This window comes from Oncorhynchus mykiss, chromosome 20 (assembly GCF_013265735.2).
Source record: "Oncorhynchus mykiss isolate Arlee chromosome 20, USDA_OmykA_1.1, whole genome shotgun sequence".
Taxonomy (NCBI): Eukaryota; Metazoa; Chordata; class Actinopteri; order Salmoniformes; family Salmonidae; genus Oncorhynchus; species Oncorhynchus mykiss.
The window spans coordinates 2,529,556-2,550,378 of NC_048584.1; the positions used below are offsets into that span (position 1 = coordinate 2,529,556).

A 20,823-nucleotide genomic window follows, 5' to 3' on the forward strand; every position below is an offset into this window, starting at 1 on the left:
CCCATTATGTACTTTCATCCGTTTACTCAAATAAAAAAAATGCTCATCTCACACTTAATATATTTTACTTGTCAGAGATACCACAGATGTTGTTACCAGTTGCATGCCACCGCCCACCATTCTCATTACACCTGATCTGACATTGACAAAAAAATCCTTAAGACTATCTATCTCAAGCATGTGTGTGACAGACACAAACACCAAATAAATAATGGACACCCCTCACCTCATCTGTTTAGTCGTTTTACTTTTAATAGTAAACATTACAAAATAACATGATCTCTACTTCATCTACAAAATAATAACTTAATATTCATGATCGTGGTAAGCGTCAAAAATGGTTTGGCTCCAACAACTGTTCATAAACATGCATACTGTTGAAATATAAAAATAGAAATACATCCCATTAATGTCCTTAATAAATCCATGACTAAGATTTTAAATAGTTCAGAATAAAATAATTAAAAACGCAGTTGAGTACAATAAGGCATTAAGATGTATCGCAAGAGCTGTACAGGTTCATAGAATATAGTTAAAAAATATAATTTGTTTTGCTTAATGCGGGAACCCTAAAATAACTTTGATTAAATCACTACTTTTCTCAACAGGAAGAACAAGTCTCAAATTTTTTTCAAGCTAACATACCAACACTAAACAGATGAAATGAAGCACTTCGGTACAAAACCAGGACTTATTGAAAGCATACCAGGGGTGGGGCACAGAACACAAGTAGCACCTGGATATACTTATCTCAACCTGACCTTTGACCTTTAAAGTCCTTCCATGACATCACACCTTAACCACTGAAAAAGTCTAACAACCAAAATTATCTGAGGAAAAGTGATCTTTCTCAGATTCATGGGGAGCAGTAAGTCATAATACATGTTTAATAACTGAGATAGTTGTTGGACAGTTGTCAAGTACACAATGTATATAACGTTAGCTAGATAATTAACATCAAGGTGACTAACGTGTATATATAGGCCTAACTAGCTATCTAGAAAGACGACTAGCTTAAGATAAGATTTTTACCAGTTTACTAACAAAAATGTCATACTAGCGGCTAACTAAATTAGCTAGCTAACGTTACTTAACTAGCTATATTTTTTTGTTGTCCATTATACTTAACTTATGCCAAGTTATGCATAGTCACAAAAATAAGGAATGTCACTGAAACAAACATAATTAATTCGATTAACTAGCTAGAAAGCAAACAGTTAGCTAGCTAGCTAGCTAAAAGTAGCTTACAATGAGACAGCAAACTGGCAGGATTCTCTATTTTTGACAGAACGTTTTGGTCCATTCAAAACAGTTCAACCGTCTTCTGACGAGCACCAACTTTACAGAACACACTGTTCAGTGTCTAATCAATGCCTTATCTACAATAATTTCTCAAAAGTGTGATAGTCATCCTAAAGACAACGAAATCACTTACATTATGGTCCATTCCTTCCAGCGCCATCTTGAAATTCTAAACTTCCGTTGGATGAAGGGGTACTTCCGACAGACGAACGTCTTCTTCATTAAATGTTCTACAATTAACATTGGATAATTACTGTAACCTGCTGTACTGGAGGTATAGTACAGTAAAACGCAACTGAAATTTTGCTAATAATGTTAAAAGTAAGTGTATGCTCTATTTCTGTCCTTTTTCCAATACCTTATCTATTTGGAGAAGCTATGCCAGAAACAGATATGTTGAATATTGTAAAACCATTTGCATGGTCCTTTGAGTTGGCCTGATGTACCATATTACTGTAGCTATATCAATAGTGTGTAATAAGTGTGCAATATATAAGATAGATAAAACATTATTTAACAGTTTTGATTGCATTTCAAAGAGACTGGCATTGAGGATGTGGTTTTCGACTTATCAGTTAAACAGACTGGCTTGTCTATTCCAATTATGTATTACTGTTGATCTTCTACCATGCTACAGACTGAGAAACAAAAGTTTGTTCAAGCCAAGTCCCAGCAGCGCACAAGGACATACGTGTACTCAGTTTGGCTGTTATTTGAGGAGAGTAGTAAACCAGCAATATTTGTTTAATATGGCGAGTTTCTTCAAGATTTAGTTTAGTTCTTGCTGCTGTCAGCTGCCTCCAATTCTAATCAATAGAAAACATTTTATTGCAATTTTTTACATAATTTGACCTGTTTCTCAATAACTAGGATTCCATCCAATTGGCAACAGATTTTCGTGCGAATATCTTAAAATCCACCTAAAACAATCAGGGGTGTTTATAAGATTTGAAGACACTGTGGGCTTAGCCCAAAGCCAGTCAAAGCCACTCTCGTCACTCTTCACTCAAGGCTAAAAAATAAAGAAAATGATTTCAACAGATAAATATATGAATTTGGTGCTCTTTGAAATGAACATTGAGCCATTCAAACATTGAGAAATTTGATATTTTTCATGTAACTTGCACCTTCCCACATGCCACAGCAGACACTGCTAGTACTCAATTACAATTGCTACTGTGGGTCTCTCTACTCTGGAACACTACTCCACAGGAGGCTGCTGAGGGGAGGACAGCTCATAATAATGTCTGGAAAGGAGTTATTGGAATGTTATCTGTGTTTGATTGACCTTTATTTAACTAGGCAAGTCAGTTAAGAACAAATTCTTATTTTCAATGACGGCCTAGGAACAGTGGGTTAACTGCCTGTTCAGGGGCAAAATGACAGATTTGTACCTTGTGGATTTGAACTTGCAACCTTTCGGTTACTAGTCCAACGCGCTAACCACTAGGCTACCCTGAGTTTGATACCATTCCATTTATTCCGTTCTAGCCATTACTATGAGTCTGTCCTCCACAATTAAGGTGCCACCAACAACCTGCACTCTACTCTCTACTCTGGAACACATACAGTACCAGTCAAAAGTTTGGACACAACTACTCATTCCAGGGTTTTCTTTATTTTTACTACTTTCTACATTGCAGAATAATAGTGAAGACATCAAAACTATGAAATAACACATGTGGAATCATGTAGTAACCCAAAAAATGTTAAACAAAACTAAATATATTTTATATTTGAGATTCTTCTAAGTAGCCACCCTTTGCCTTGACAGCTTTGCACACTCTTGGTATTCTCTCAACCAGCTTCATGTATTTCAATTAACAACTGTGCCTTGTTAAAAGTTAATTTGTGGAATTTCTTTCCTTCTTAATGTGTTTGAGTTGTGGTGTGGTTGTGTTGTGACAGGGTAGGGGTAGTATACAGAAGATAGCCCTATTTGGGAAAAGACCAAGTCCTTATTATAGCAAGAACAGCTCAAATAAGCAAAGAGAAATGACAGTCCATCATTACTTTAAGGATCGGAGCTTTTTTTTTCAATTTTCACCAAAAATGACATACCCAAATCTAACCTTAGGACCTGAAGCAAGGATATGCATATTCCTGATACCATTTGAAAGGAAACACTGAGGTTTGTGGAAATGTAAAATTAAAGTAGAATAATATAACACATTAGATCTGGTGAAAGATAATACAAAGAAAATGTTTTTTTTGAAACTCAAGAGAAAGGCAAAAAAATATTATTCCTGTTTAAGCACAATTCACATTTTGACCACTAGATGGCAGCAGTGTATGTGCACAATTTTATACTGATCCAATGAACCATTGCATTTAAGGTTCAAAATGTTGTATCAAGTCTGCCCAAATGTGCCTAATTGGTTTATTAACTGTGCACTATCCTCAAACAATAGCATGGTATTCTTGCACTGCAATAGCTACTGTAAATTGGACAGTTCAGTTAGATTTACAAGAATTTAAGATTTCTGCCCATGTCAGATACGTCTATGTCCTGGGAAATTTTCTTGTTACTTACAACCTCATGCTAATCACATTAGCACACGTTAGCTCAACCGTCCCATGTGTGTGTGAGTGTGTGGGGTGGGGGGGAGGGGGGTGATCAGACATGAAGGTCAGTCAATATGGAACATTTCAAGAAATTTGAAAGTTTCTTCAAGTGCAGTTGCAAAACCCATCAAGCATTATGATGAAACTGGCTCTCATGAGGACTGCCACAGGAAAGGAAGACCCAGAATTACCTCTGCTCTAGAGGACACGTTCATTGGACTTAACTTCACCTCAGATTGCAGCCCAAATAAATGCTTCACAGTGTTCAAGTAACAGACACCTCTCAACATCAACAGTCTGTGTGAATTAGGCTTTCGTGGTCGAATTGCTGCAAAGGAACCACTACTAAAGGATACCAATAAGAAGAAGAGACTTGCTCTGGCCAAGAAACACAAGCAATAGACAGACCGGTTGAAATCTGTCCTTTGGTCTGATGAGTCCAAATTTTATATTTTTAGTTCCAACCGCCGTGTCTTTGTGAGACGCAGAGTGGGTGAACGGATGATCTCCGCATGTGTGCTCCACCTTGAAGCATGGAGGAGTGATTATGTGGGGGTTCTTTGCTGGTGACACTGTCAGTGATTTATTTAGAATTTAAGGCACACTTAATCAGCATGGCTATCCCATCCCATCTGGTTTGTGCTTAGTGGGACTATCATTTGTTTTTCAACAGGACAATGACCCAACACACCTCCAGGCTGTGTAAGGGCTATTTGACCAAGAAGGAGAGTGATGGAGTGCTGCATCAGATGACTTGGCACCCACAATCATCCTACCTCATCCCAATTGAGATGGTTTGGGATGAGTTGGAGGAAAAGCAGCCAATAAGTGCTCAGCATATGTGGGAACTCCTTCAAGACTGTTGGAAAAGATTTCCAGGTAAAGCTGTTTTTTTTATTTTCACCTTTATTTAACTAGGCAAGTCAGTTAAGAACAAATTCTTATTTACAATGACAACCTACCGGGCAACAGTGGGTTAACTGCCTTGTTCAGGGGCAGAAATACAGATTTCTATCTCGTCAGCTTGGGGATTCGATCCAGCAACTTTCCAGTCACTGGCCCAATGCTCTCACCACTAGGCTACCTTCCGCACTGCCCCTCTCTGGTTGAGAGAATGCCAAGAGTTGGCAAAGCTTTCATCAAGGTGAAGGGTGGCTACTTTAAAGAATCTCAAATATGAAATATATTTTGATTTCTTTAAGACGTTTTTGGTTACTACATGACTTCATATGTGTTATTCCATAGTTTTGATGTCTTCACTATTATTCTGTAATGTAACAAATAGTAAAATAAAGAAAAACCCTTGAATGAGTAGGTGTGTCCAAATTTTTGACTGGTACAGTACATAAACAAACTCTGACCTGTCCAATGAGCCAAGCTGATTAAAGAATCTCACAGTACCCAACCACACCTCTCTCTCTCACACACACACACCACACACAAACTGTGCAGTAATTAGAATCCATAGAGTAGTTTTAAGCGATACAGTGCTTAGCTCTACTCCATTTATTTGTATCCTAAAAAACGTCCTAGTCCTTGCCGATGACAAGCATACCCATAACATGATGCAGCCACCACCATGCATGAAAATATGAAGAGTGGTACACAGTGATGTGTTGTGTTGGATTTGCCCCAAACGTAACACTTTGTATTCAGGACAAAAAGTTAATTTCTTTGCCACATTTTTTGCAGTTTTACTTTAGTGCTTCATTGCAAACAGGATGCATGTTTTGGAATATATTTTACAGGCTTCCTTTTCAGTCTGTCATTTTGGTTACTATTGTGGAGTAACTACAATAGTGTTGATCGATCGATCGACAGTTTCCTCTGAACACAGCCATTAAACTTAAGATGGCGCCGTACTGGATGGCCACCGTTTTGCAAGCTCCGACCCAACTTTGCTATTTTGTGACCATTTTGTTGTTTATTTTTTGTCTATTTTCACATAATGTACCGCTATTATTTCTTGCAACCCACAAGAACTCTTGAACATCAGGTCGGCTTCTACTTTGACTCATCTGCCCAGAGCTCTCCTGTAATTCCAAGCCAATTGTCGGGCTACCCAAGAGGAAACGCTGGTATTACGGAGGCAAGAGAAGGGGCATCCTGGTGAGATTAAGGCGAAGGGAAAACCGCCCACCTCTTCCCTCCATTCTACTGGCAAATGGACAGTCACTTGATAATTAGATGGATGACCTCCGATCGGGGATTCGCTACCAACAGGACTCTCGGAATTGCAATATTATTTGCTTTCAGAAACATGACTCTTAGACAAGAACCCCTCATGGCTATCCAACTCAATGAATTCTCCAATCACCGGGCGGACAGGACAGTTGAGTTGTGGAAATCGAGGGGGGGAGGGGTTTGCCTCCTCATCAACTCCAACTGGTGTGCTAATTCCAGCGAGGTGGAAGTGCCAACCCAGTGTTCAGGTCTTGGAATACTTTATGGTCAAATGTCGGCCCTTCCACCTCCCGAGGGAGTTGTCAGCTGTAATCGCTGTATACATTCCACCTCAGGACAATAAAAATAATAAGCTGGCGCTTAAAGAACTGTACAAGGCATGAACAAGCAGGATACTCTACACCCAGAGGCTGCCTTTCTGATTCCCGACAATTTTATTTGCCCAACTTCCATCAACACGTCTCCAATGCCACTAGGGGCAATAAAGTCCTAGACCACTGCTATTCTACCCACAAGCAAGCATACAAGGCACTCCCTCGTCCGCGATTCGGAAAATCAGATCACGACTCCGTACTCTTGTTTCCCGTTTACAAGCAGAAACTGAAATCAAATCAAATCAAATTTATTTATATAGCCCCTCGTACATCAGCTGATATCTCAAAGTGCTGTAAAGAAACACAGCCTAAAACCCCAAACATCAAGCAATGCAGGTGTAGAAGCACGGTGTCTAGGAAAAACTCCCTAGAAAGGCCAAAACCAAATCGTGATACCTCACATCTCAAAATAGGGCTACTTAATGTTAGATCCTTTACTTCAAAGGTAGTTATAGTCAATGAACTAATCACTGATCATAATCTTGATGTGATTGGCCTGACTGAAACATGGCTTAAGCCTGATGAATTTACTGTGTTAAATGAGGCCTCAACTCCTGGTTACACTAGTGACCATATCCCCCGTGCATCCCGAAAAGGCGGAGGTGTTGCTAACATTTACGATAGCAAATTTCAATTTACAAAAAAAAAATGACGTTTTCATCTTTTGAGCATCTAGTCATGAAATCTATACAGCCTACTCAATCACTTTTTATAGCTACTGTTTACAGGCCTCCTGGGCCATATACAGCGTTCCTCATTGAGTTCCCTGAATTCCTATCGGACCTTGTAGTCATAGCAGATAATATTCTAATTTTTGGTGACTTTAATATTCACATGGAAAAGTCCACAGACCCACTCCAAAAGGCTTTCGGAGCCGTCATCGACTCAGTGGGTTTTGTCCAACATGTCTCTGGACATACTCACTGTCACAGTCATACTCTGGACATAGTTTTGTCCCATGGAATAAATGTTGTGGATCTTAATGTTTTTCCTCATAATCCTGGACTATTGGACCACCATTTTATTATGTTTGCAATTGCAACACATAATCTGCTCAGACCCCAACCAAGGAGCATCAAAAGTCGTGCTATAAATCCTCAGACAACACAAAGATTCCTTGATGCCCTTCCAGACTCCCTCTGCCTACCCAAGGACGTCAGAGGACAAAAATCAGTTAACCACCTAACTGAGGAATTCAATTTAACCTTGCGCAATACCCTAGATGCAGGTGCACCCCTAAAAACTAAAAACATTTGCCATAAGAAACTAGCTCCCTGGTATACAGAAAATACCCGAGCTCTGAAGCAAGCTACCAGAAAATTAGAACGGAAATAGTGCCACACCAAACTGGAAGTCTTCCGACTAGCTTGGAAAGACAGTACCGTGCAGTATCGAAGATCATCCTATTTTTCCAACTTAAATGAGGAAAATAAGAACAATCCTAAATTTATTTATGATACTGTCGCAAAGCTAACTAAAAAGCAGCATTCCCCAAGTGAGGATGGCTTTCACTTCAGCAGTAATAAATTAATGAACTTCTTTGAGGAAAAGATCATGATTATTAGAAAGCAAATTATGGACTCCTCTTTAAATCTGTGTATTCATTCAAAGCATAGTTGTCCTGAGTCTGCACAACTCTGCCAGGACCTAGGATCAAGAGAGACACTCAAGTGTTTTAGCACTAAATTTCTTGACACAATGATGAAAATAATCATGGCCTCTAAACCTTCAAGCTGCATACTGGACCCTATTCCAAATAAACTACTGAAAGAGCTGCTTCCTGTACTTGGCCCTCCTATGTTGAACATAATAAACGGCTCTCTATCCACTGGGTGTGTACCAAACTCACTAAAAGTGGCAGTAATAAAGCCTCTCTTGAAAAAGCCAAACCTTGACCCAGAAATATAAAAAATGATCGGCCTATATCAAATGTCCCATTCCTCTCAGAAATGTTAGAAAAAGCTGTTCAGGAAGGCAGTGAGTTGCTGCGCAAGACAAACAATGCATACGAAATGCTTCAGTCTGGTTTTAGACCCCATCATAGCACTGAGACTGCACTTGTGAAGGTGGTAAATTACCTTTTAATGGCATCAGACAGAGGCTCTGCATCTGTCCTCGTGCTCCTAGACCTTAGTGCTGCCTTTGATACCATCGATCACCACATTCTTTTGGAGAGATTGAAAACCCAAATTGGTCTACACGGACAAGTTCTGGCCTGGTTTAGATCTTATCTGTCGGAAAGATATCAGTTTGTCTCTGTGAATGGTTTGTCCTCTGACAAATGTCGATGTTCCTCAAGGTTCCGTTTTAGGACCACTATTGTTTTCACTATATATTTTACCTCTTGGGTATGTCATTCAAAAACATAATGTTAACTTTCACTGCTATGCAGATAACACACAGCTGTACATTTCAATGAAACATGGTGAAGCCCCAAAATTGCCCTCGCTAGAAGCCTGTGTTTCAGACATAAAGAAGTCTAGGACCCAAGAAACAAAGAGATCTTCTGTTGAATCTGACAATTAATCTTGATGGTTGTACAGTCATCTCAAAGACAACTGTGAAGGACCTCGGCGTTACTCTGGACCCTAATCTCTCTTTGACGAACATATCAAGACTGTTTCAAGGACAGCTTTTTTCCATCTAAGTAACATTGCAAAAATCTGAAACTTTCTGTCCAAAAATGATGCAGAAAAATTAATCCATGCTTTTGTTACTTCTAGGTTAGACTACTGCAATGCTCTACTTTCCGGCTACCCGGATAAAGCACTAAATAAACTTCAGTTAGTGCTAAATACGGCTGCCAGAATCCTGACTAGAACCAAAAAATGTGATCATATTACTCTAGTGCTAGCCTCCCTACACTGGCTTCCTGTTAAGGCAAGGGCTGATTTCAAGGTCTTACTGCTAACCTACAAAGCATTGCATGGGCTTGCTCCTACCTATCTTTCTGATTTGGTCCTGCCGTACATACCTACACGTACGCTACGGTCACAAGACGCAGGCCTCCTAATTGTCCCTAGAATTTCTAAGCAAACAGCTGGAGGCAGGACTTTCTCCAACAGAGCTCCATTTTTATGGAATGGTCTGCCTACCTATGTGAGAGACGCAGACTCGGTCTCAACATTTAAATCTTTACTGAAGACTCATCTCTTCAGTGGGTCATATGATTGAGTGTAGTCTGGCCCAGGAGTGTGAAGGTGAACGGAAAGGCTCTGGAGCAACGAAACGCCCTTGCTGTCTCTGGCTGGCCGGTTCCCCTCTCTCCACTGGGATTCTCTGCCTCTAACCCTATTACAGGGGCTGAGTCACTGGCTTACTGGTGTTCTTTCATGCCGTCCCTATGAGGGGTTCGTCACTTGAGTGGGTTGAGTCACTGACGTGATCTTCCTGTCTGGGTTGGTGCCCCCGCCTTGGGTTGTGCCGTGGCGGAGATCTTTGTGGGCTATGCTCGGCCTTGTCTCAGGATGGTAAGTTGGTGGTTGAAGATATCCCTCTAGCGGTGTGGGGGCTGTGCTTTGGCAAAGTGGGTGGGGTTATATCCTGCCTGTTTGGCCCTGTCCGGGTGTATCATCAGATGGGGCCACAGTGCCTCCTGACCCCTCCTGTCTCAGCCTCCAGTATTTATGCTGCAGTAGTTTATGTGTTGGGGGGCTAGGGTCAGTTTGTTATATCTGGAGTACTTCTCCTGTTTTATCCGGTGTCCTGTGTGAATTTAAGTATGCTCTCTTTAATTCTCTTTTTCTTTCTTTCTCTCGGGGGACCTGAGCGCTAGGACCATGCCTCAGGACTACCTGGCATGATGACTCCTTGCTGTCCCCAGTCCACCTGGCCGTGCTGCTGCTCCAGTTTCAACTGTTCTGCCTGCGGCTATGGAATCCTGACCTGTTCACCGGACGTACTACCTGTCCCAGATCTGCTGTTTTCAACTCTCTAGAGACAGCAGGAGTGGTAGAGATACTCTTAATGATCGGCTATGAAAAGCCAACTGACATTTACTTCTGTGGTGCTGATTTACTGCACCCTCGACAACTCCTGTGATTATTATTATTTGACCATGCTGGTCAGTTATGAACATTTGAACATCTTGGCCATGTTCTGTTATAATCTCCACCTGGCACAGCCAGAAGAGGACTGGCCACCCCTCATAGCCTGGTTTCTCTCTAAGTTTCTTTCCAGGTTTTGGCCTTTCTAGGGAGTTTTTCCTAGCCACCGTGCTTCTACACCTGCATTGTGTCACACCCTGACCATAGTTTGCTTTGTATGTTCTTTGTTTTGTTTGGTCAGGGTGTGATCTGAGTGGGCATTCTATGTTGGATGTCTAGTTTGTCTGTTTCTATGTTTTGTTTGGTCAGGGTGTGATCTGAGTGGGTATTCTATGTTGGATGTCTAGTTTGTCTGTTTCTATGTTTTGTTTGGTCAGGGTGTGATCTGAGTGGGCATTCTATGTTGGATGTCTAGTTTGTCTGTTTCTATGTTTTGTTTGGTCAGGGTGTGATCTGAGTGGGCATTCTATGTTGGATGTCTTGTTTGTCTGTTTCTATGTTTTGTTTGGTCAGGGTGTGATCTGAGTGGGCATTCTATGTTGGATGTCTTGTTTGTCTGTTTCTGTGTTTGGGCCTGATATGGTTCTCAATCAGAGGCAGGTGTTAGTCATTGTCTCTGATTGGGAGCCATATTTAGGTAGCCTGTTTTGTGTTGGGTTTTGTGGGTGGTTGTTCCTGTCTCTGTGTTTGTTACACCAGATAGGGCTGTTTTTTTTTTTTTTTTTTTTTTTCTCTCTCCCCCTCCTTTCCTCTCTCTTCACATTTCTTGTTTTGTATATTGTTCATTTATCATCTTCATTAAAGATGTATCACAATAACCACGTTGCGTTTTGGGCCGCCTCTCCTTCAACAGAAGAATCCTGTGACACATTGCTTGCTGTTTGGGGTTTTAGGCTGGGTTTCTGTACAGCACTTTGAGATATGAGCTGATGTACGAAGGGCTATATAAATAAATATATTTAAGTGTCACAAAACTGTTAGAATCAGAGGGCTCAAAAAATACTGTGTTGAAATGTTTAGGGAGGAAGTGGGTAAAATTGACTGATCATTTGTGCTGGATAGTATAGGGATAGACAGTGCCTGGGAAGCCAGTGTAGTAAGATTCAATCTTAGCCCTGTATTAAAACGTCTTTGGGCTGCAATCCCAATAACGGGATGATATGACAACAGCAAGTGAAGGTGCAGGGCACCAAATTCAAAACAACAGAAATATCATAATTAAAATTCCTCAAACATACATGTATCTTATACCGTTTTAAAGGTCCCACAGTTGACAGTGCATGTCAATGCAAAAACCAAGCTATGAGGTCGAAGAAATTGTCCATAGAGCTCCAAGACAGGGATTGTGTTGAGGTACAGATCTTGGGATGGGTACCAAAACATTTCTGCAGCATTGAAGGTCCCCAAGAACACAGTGGCCTCCATCATTCTTAAATGGAAGAAGTTTGGAACTACCAAGACTTTTCCTAGAGCTGGCCACCCAGGCAAACTGAGCAAACGGGGGAGAAGGGCCTTGGTCAAGGGGTGACCAAGAACCCGATGGTCACACTGACAGAGCTCCTCTGTGAAGATGGGAACACCTTCCAGAAGGACAAGTATCCCTGCAGCACTCCATCAATCAGGCCTTTATGGTAAAGTTGCCAAACGGAAGCCACTCCTCAGTAAAAGGCAACTGAAGGCCCGCTTGGAGTTTGCCAAAAGGCACCTAAAGACTCTCAGACCATCAGACAGATTCTCTGGTCTGATGAAACCAAGATTGAACTATTTTGCTTGAATGCGACCCTAAGCACACAGCCAAGACAATGCATGAGTGGCTTTGAGACACGTCTCTGAATGTCCTTGAGTGGACCAGCCAGATCCCAGACTTGAATAAGATTTAACATCTCTGGAGAGACCTGAAAATAGCTGTACAGCGAAGCTCCCCATCCAACCTGACAGAGCTTGAGAGGATCTGCAGAGAAGAATGAAAGAAACTCCCCAAAAATAGGTGTGCCAAGCTTGTAATGTCATACCCAAGAACACTCAAGGCTGCTGCCAAAGGTGCTTCAACAAAGTACTGATGAAAGGGTCTGAATACTTATGTAAATGTAATGTTTGTTTTTTCATAAATTTGCAACAATTTCTAAAAATCTGTTTTTGCTTTATCATTATGGGATATTGTGTGTAGTTTGATGAGAAAAAAAACAATTTAATACATTTTAGAATAAAGCTGTAACATAACTAAAATGTGGAAAAAGTCAAGAGGTCTGAATACTTTCGGAATGCACTGTAAACATCACAGAAATGAAACACAGAGCAAAATAGATGATGATCTAATTTGCTGATAAAATCATTGAGAACAAACGACTACCCTAAAAAGCTTTGGAAATCATTTAAGGAACTAGGCTGTAGTAGTACTACCATAAACAAACTAAACAGTATTGGACTGAATATCTGGGGGGAGACAATATATGAAAAAGCAGAGGTTGCCAATTAATTAAACTCTTTTTTACTTCTGTTGCCAGCAAGCTGGTTAGCAAGCTGCCCACCAGTTCTGGTTTGTATGGAAACGACCAAGTCAAGAAGTATTACGCCGAGTTAGAGGTTCAGGCAAACTCTTTTTCTTTTGCAAAAGCAGCAACAGCCAAAAGAGCCAGTATGCTAGTGGAGCTTAAATGCTCCAAAGCCACAGGCCTGGATAATATTCCTGCAAGGTTTCTTAGAGATTCTAATGAGCAAACTGCCCCTTCTATTATGTATATTGTTAATCTCTCTCCTGAACAATGCACCTTTCCCAGGGGCATGAAACACGCTAAAGTTATATATCTGTATAAGAAGGGTATAAATTCTGACCCTGGGAATTATAGGCCTGCATCTATCCTCAGTATAGCATCAAAGATCCTGGAGAGAGTGTCTACAAACAAAGTCTAATGTATGATTTTCAGTCGGGTTTTAGAAAAACATACTCCATTGATTCATGTCTACTTTACTTGACTGTCTTCATCAGGAAAGAGATTGATGAGGTTCATTTCTATGGAATGGTACTGCTTGACCTATAGAAGGCCTTTGATACAGTTAACTACTGTCTCCTAATCTCCAAACTGGAGGCACTGAGGTTAAGCAGTCTCCCTCTAGGCTGGGTAAAGTCCTATTTCTCAGGTAGGGAGCAAGTAGTAGAGGTTAAGGGTTCACTGTCTCAGGCAAAACCAATGAGTTGTGGTGTTCCGCAGGGGAGCGTGCTTGGGCCTCTACTGTTTTTATTGTATATAAACTATATGAAAGATGATTGTTCTTGCCATCTTTTCCTTTTTGTGGATGACTACACTTCTAGTGTCTCACAAAAGTAAAACTACGTTGGAGAGCATACTTTGGACAGAGCTTAGCAAATGGCGAGGAGCAGTAGCAAATGGCGAGGAGATAATAAGCTATCTCTGTACTTAGGTAAAACTGAGGCAATTATTTTGGGATCCAGACCTAAATTGTGTCGGTCCTCTGAAATCAGAGTGGAGTGTGAGGTGCTGACTACTAAAACCTCTGTTAGCTACCCGGGATGTATCCTTGAAGGAAGCTTGGGAGTTGTGAGCATGGCCACTAAAGTGCTAGGGAAGGTTAATGCCAGGACTAAGTTTTTGTCTAGAACGTCCAAGCTGCTTGATAAGGACTCCATGAGAGTGCTAGCCACTGCCCTCATCAATGCCATTTTGACTATGCTAGTACTTCCTGGTTTGGGGGCTTATCTAAGTTTATGAAGGGGATAGCCCAGAATACGCTGATCAGGGTAGTATTGAAGGTGAGTCCACATACTCACATAGGCAGGAACTGCTTTCAGGAACTCAATTGGCTGCCTGTTGAGGCTAGGGTGTCCCAGATTAGACTGGGTTGGGTTTATAGGAGTATTTATGGTTCTGTGCCCAGATTAGATATGCAACATATTAGGGACGCAACAATTACAGCACCAGATCAGGTGTTGCTAATATGTGCTTATACAGGGTTCAGGAGTAATGCTGGGAAATGTACTTTCTTGTATACTAGAGCTAAAGTAAAACTAAAGTAAAAAAACAGTTTGATGTCTTTCTGTGCCCATATGAATGTACCTACCCTATGATGAAAAAAATTAGATACATTTTCTTCTTCTCTGTTTGTATGTTTTATTATCGCGCTGTCATACTTTGTTCAACTGTGTTTGATCTTGTCTAGCCATCTTGTTTCAAGAAGACAACAATTGAAATAAGTCCCAGACTTTACTCTGTTTTGTCCTCAATGATTTTACTAATGTGCATGTATGGCTTTTTCAAGTTTTATGTGTGCTTGTTTTTTTAAATGGTTGAATTAATAAACTAAACAAAAAAAGATCTACAGTACCAGTCAAAAGTTTGGACACACCTACTCATTCAAGGGTTTTTCTTTATTTTGACTATTTTCTACATTGTAGTGAAGACATCAAAACTTTGAAATAACACATATGGAATCAGGTAGTAACCAAAAAAGTGTTAAACAAATCAAAATATATTTTAGATTCTTCAAAGTAGCTACCCTTTACCCCAATGACTGCTTTGCACACTCTTGGCATGCTCTCAACCAGCTTCATGAGGTAGTCACCTGGAATGCATTTCAAGTAACAGGCATGCCTTGTTAAAAGTTAATTTGTGTAATATCCTTCTTAATGCATTTAAGCCATTCAGTCCATATTATGGAAAGAACAGCTCATATAAGCAAAGAGAAACGACAGTCCATCCTTACTTTAAGACAGCATTTCAAGACCTTTGAAAGTTTCTTCAAGTGCAGTCGTAAAAACCCCATCAAGCGCTATGATGAAACTGGCTCTCATGAGGACCGTGCTCAGCATATGTGGGAACTCCTTCCAAGACGGTTGGAAAAGCTTTCCTCGTGAAGCTGGTTGAGAGAATGCCAAGGATGTGCAAAGCTGTTATCAAGGCAAATGGTGGCTACTTTGAAAAATCAAAAATATATTTAGATTTGTTAACCATTTTTTGATTACCACAATGTTCCATATCTGTTATTTCATAGTTTATGTCTTCACTATTATTCTGCAATTAAGAAATTAGTAAAAATAAAGAAAAACCCTTGAATGAGTAGCTGCGTCCAAACTTTTGACTGGTACTGTATATGAAAATAAGAAACATGAGCTAAGCATGTTTACCTGGAGAATTAAATAGTTTATTAGACCTCCATTATTCATGTCATTTAGTCAGTTCTACCACCTCAACATTGACAATTTTAAATAAGGTCAGATGTAATGTTGTAGTAAAGTTCAGCTTCAGTCTACAGGTGGGCATTGTGTCACTGTCAGAACACACAGTATGTGCTTCAGTCTGAAAATCGTTCTCTCATCTCTTCGGTCTAAACTAGCCAGCCAGTAGCTACCGAAGTGGCTGGCCAGCCAAGACAGCTACAGAAACAAAACCCATTAAATACACTCACTGGAAATGAACACTTCTCCTAATATCATGACTTATATCAACATCCTTAGCTTACCAATTCACTAAATATACTGTTAAATAACTTTGACTCATAAAAAACAAAGGAGAGGCGCATGCTTGTACTGAGTACAAACTAAATGGCACCTATCTTGTGAACACCACACTTGGATCCAAGTGGGTTGGCAGTTTCAAAGTCATCATAGTACAATTGGATCTGTAAAGCATTTATATGTTTTGGGAGAGATGAGTCTTAAAGTAACTTCCATCACAAAAGTCTTACTAAGTGTCTTCCACAGATGTGTAGGTGCATTTTCCAATAACTTACAGATTTCAGAATTGCGACACATGAATGTTAATGTTTCAACTATAGGAATATATACAAAAGGTTATTTCACTAGGACTTGATCATATATGCCTGTTTTTTTCCCGCCTGATATTATATCTAACTCCCAACACTACTTCTACTGGCTCCACAAAACCCCATCTTTGGTTGAAGTACCATATATAATATCCTTATGAATACTATTGAAATGTTTTCTGAAACCTGAGTATGTTGAAAACTGCGGTCTTCAACCATCTGGAGCACAGACCAATCTAAACTTGGTGGCGGAATAGAAGCTGTGATCAATTCTCAAATTCGATATCAATGACTGGCTGTTTCTGTGCAACACTTGACAACAAAAGCACCGCAAGATACATTTATCTAGTTAAGAAGTTTTGTCCTGAACTCTATCATGCTAGATGCCTCTTGTTTTGCCTATATCAATGTTGTAGATGGTTGTCTGCAGAGGTTATTCTGTAGAAGTTGACAAGAGCATCACCATACGTCAAGTTAAAGACAAAGTGGGCTGTGAACAGTAGTTAATCAAACAAACGCAGACTACTAGTTGCCTGGCACCACGATGTTGTCAATCTGGCTCGGTCTTCTACCAACGGCAAGGAGGTACGGCTGTCGACCATGGCTCCCATCATGATGTTCTTCAATGCTGCAGCATGACTGCAACACACAAAGGGTCCTTCTAAGTCCCTTTCCACATGTTAATACAATGAAGAAACAACCCAAAAAATTGATTACACAATTACTGTATCATCTTACCTTCTGAAAGTGCACTAGTCTACCCACAGCATCACTGGCACTGATCTTGGTCCTCTTCCCTCCTGCTGCTGGTGGGAGGAGATGAAGCAGCAGCAGGGAGGACATATCATTGTCCCAGTCTGAGGGCAAGAAAAGGCAAAACACCCCAAATCACAAAAAATAATATCGCTGAGTTTGAAACATTGCACTATCCACGAGAGAATCCACTTACTGGTTTCGCAGTCATTCTCTGGTGGTTTTTCTGCAGACTTCAGGAGGCGACGCAAATCGGCGGTCATAGTCATGGATTTTGCCAGTTTGATGACTTTAGGCTTCAATATTGCGTCCCACTTTTCAAGGAGCTTAGAGGATGTTTCATCGTCGGCAAAAAGTCCTGATTCACCTAAAACAAAGTGGATCAACTGAACTTCATGACCAACACAAAATCATGTTCTCAATCAGACAAATAGCCTGTAGTTCTGATTCCAACACATACCACATACTACATCACTCACCAATCCTTTGATGTCCAGAAACCTGGGAAAGACTGTGAGGACATCTGTGCTTCTGTCTGGACTATAAACTGGCTCCTGGCGATCCTGGAACACCCCCTTCATCGTCTGATAAATGTGTTTTTCATTGGCCGAGTGGACAAGGAAGGAAAGGGCCTCCTTGCATGCATCACCAACAAGCTGGTGGTCCAGGTCAGTCTTCCTCCTATGGGTTGGGCCTCCCGACTGGGGTGAAATACTCTTCTTGATGAGTCTTCCTTGATGCCGTCTTCAGGCGATAATTCAGATATCCTTTGCCCGTGTAAGGATCATAGAAGGGTTCCTTAGATGTGGGAAAAGATTACCAACATGGTAGTCAAATGGTTAGTATTTTTAGACTTGATTCTATGACTGTTTGGTGTCCTGTTCAGTCCACAGAACAAGTGTCAAAATATTAAAGCAAGCAAGCTCTACCAGCACTTACATATCCGTTTTCCCCCAAAGGCTCTCTCAACGAAGGAAAGAGGGTCACAAGTCACAATTGGAAATCATCAAAAATGTTTATTTGTGCTACAAAAAAGAGAGACTAATCAGAACACATAAGCTACACAGGGGGAAACAGAATGGGTCTGACACAAATCAAGCCCAAGGGTTCAATAAAGAAAATACATCAGACAGTTCATATTTTCACCTTGATCTCCATAAGAGAAGGTTGCAACTTCATGAACTTCTTGCATTTTTGGTATTGGGCCTTCACCAACATGTTACACTGCACATGCAATTACACACAATGTCATTTTGAAGTTATGGTGTAGCTGTACATCATACATCATACAAGATTCCCCTTTATACCCTCTCCCCTTTGTCTTCCCTGCAGTGGATCAACCATTTGTTCCAAATTCCACTTTAATGATGTAAAAGGTGTCCGCCTGCCTGCGGATCTGGAGCTTGGCAAGGCAATATTCCAGTGAAATCAACCAACATATCTAGCTAGCTATCTGACTAGCTACAAACAGTTACCACAACCACTCAAATCTATAGGAAAGAAATTGGGAAATACATTTCAAGCCGTACTGGCTTGAACACAATGCCTGATCTGTGATCAACAACAAGCACACACCAAAGACATTAATCTAAATGACCGAGGACAACCCTATCACGTCTGGCCACGTGCCCTAGCTAGCTAACGTTAGAGCTAAATTACAAGATGTTGAGGTCAGTGTTGTAGCTATGCGAGGGTCCCCGCTCTAGAGCCGCCACCTAAGTGGGCCAAGCCAGAGGTGGAGCGGGGTCTACGTCCCTCAGCAGAGCCGCCACCTAAGTGGACCAAGCCAGAGGTGGAGCGGGGTCTACATACCTCACCAGAGCCGCCACCGCAGAGAAATGCCCACCCAGACCCTCCCCTATAGGTTCAGGTTTTGCGGCCGGAGTCCGCACCTTGGGGGGGAGGGGTACTGTCACACCCTGACCTTAGAGCTTTTTATGTCTCTATTTTGGTTTGGTCAGGGTGTGATTTGGGTGGGCATTCTATGTTCCTTTTTCTATGTTTTTGTATTTCTTTGTTTTGGCCATGTATGGTTCTCAATCAGGGACAGCTGTCTATCGTTGTCTCTGATTGGGAACCATACTTAGGTAGCTTTTTCCCACATGGTTTTTGTGGGTAGTTAGTTTCTGTTTAGTATTTTGCACCTTACAGGACTGTTTCGGTTATGCTCTTGTTATTTTTGTTTAGCGGTCAGTGTAAATAAAAAGTCATGAACACTTACCACGCTGAGCTTTGGTCCGATTCCTCTTCAGAAGACGACACCCGTTACAGGAAGTTAAAGCTTGGTCGCAAATGGGTCTTCCAAATGGACAATGACCCCAAGCATACTTCCAAAGTTGTGGCACAATGGCTTAAGGACCACAAAGTCAAGGTATTGGAGTGGCCATCACAAAGCCCTGACCTCACTAATGCGTTAGAAGTCAAAAGTTTACATACACCTTAGCCAAATATATTTCAACTCAGTTTTTCACAATTCCTGACATTTAATCCTAGTAACAATTCCCTGTCTTAGGTCTGTTAGGATCACTTTATTTTAAGAATGTGAAATGTCAGAATAATAGTAGTTATATATTTCAGCGTTTTTCTTTCATCACATTCCCAGTGGGTCAGAAGTTTACATACACTCAATTAGTATTGGGTAGCATTGCCTTTAAATTGTTTAACTTGGGTCAAACGTTTCAGGTAGCGTTCCACAAGCTTCCTACAATAAGTTCGGGGAATTTTGGCCTACTCTTTCTGACAGAGCTAGTGTAACTGAATCAGGTTTGTAGGCCTCCTTGCTCGCACACATTTTTTCAGTTCTGCCCACACATGTTCTATAGGATGCTGTTTGAAGGAGAGGACCAAGGTGCAGCGTGGTAAGCGTACATGATCTTTTAATGATCAAAATGACGCCAACAAAACAATAAACAATACCAAAACAAACCGTGAAGCTCAAAGGCAAAGTGCCATAAAGAAAGTCAACTTCCCACCAAGACAGGTGGGAAAAAAGGCACCTAAGTATGGTTCCCAATCAGAGACAACGATAGACAGCTGTCCCTGATGGAGAACCATACCTGGCCAAAACATAGAGATAGAAAATCATAGAAACACAACACATAGAAATGCCCACCCCAACTCACGCCCTGACCAAACCAAAATAGAGACATAAAAAGGATCTCCAAGGTCAGGTTGTGATGTATTGAGATGTTGCTACAATATATCCACATAATTTTCATTTTTCATGATGCCATCTATTTTGTGAAGTACATCAGTCCTTCCTGCAGCAAATCACCCCCACAACATGATGCTGCTACCCCCGTGCTTCACGGTTGGGATAGTGTTCTTCGGCTTGCAAGCGTCCCCCTTTTTTCTCCAAACATAATGATGGTCATTATGGCCAAACAGCTCTATTTTTGATTCATCAGACCAGAGGACATTTCTCCAAAAAGTACAATATTTGTCCCCATGTGCAGTTGCAAACCATAGTCTGGCTTTTTTTATGGCGGTTTTGGAGCAGTGGCTTCTTCCTTGCTGAGCTGCATTTTAGGTTATGTCAATATAGGACTAGTTTTACTGTGGATATAGATACTTTTGCACCTGTTTCCTCCAGCATCTTCACAAGGTCCTTTGCTGTTGTTCTGGGATTGATTTGCACTTTTCGCACCAAAGTACGTTCATCTCTAGGAGACAGAAAGCGTCTCCTTCCTGAGCGGTATGACGGCTGCGTGGTCCCATGTTTATACTTGCGTACTATTGTTTATACAGATGAACGTGGTACCTTCAGGCGTTTGGAAATTGCTCCCAAGGATGAATCAGACTTGCGGAGGTCTACAATGTTT

The 20,823-nt window shown here is 41.0% G+C and overlaps 1 long non-coding RNA gene across 1 annotated transcript; it reads right to left on the bottom strand.

Annotated features, from left to right (window-relative positions):
• Window positions 1-16,993: 16,993 nt before the first annotated feature.
• On the bottom strand, window positions 16,994-17,771 carry LOC118942026. The gene is made up of 3 exons (XR_005037886.1): window positions 17,482-17,771; window positions 17,199-17,369; window positions 16,994-17,106 (listed from the first exon to the last, which is right to left on the bottom strand). It is a non-coding gene; the product is annotated as an uncharacterized LOC118942026 (long non-coding RNA).
• Between the last annotated feature and the right edge of the window lie 3,052 nt (window positions 17,772-20,823).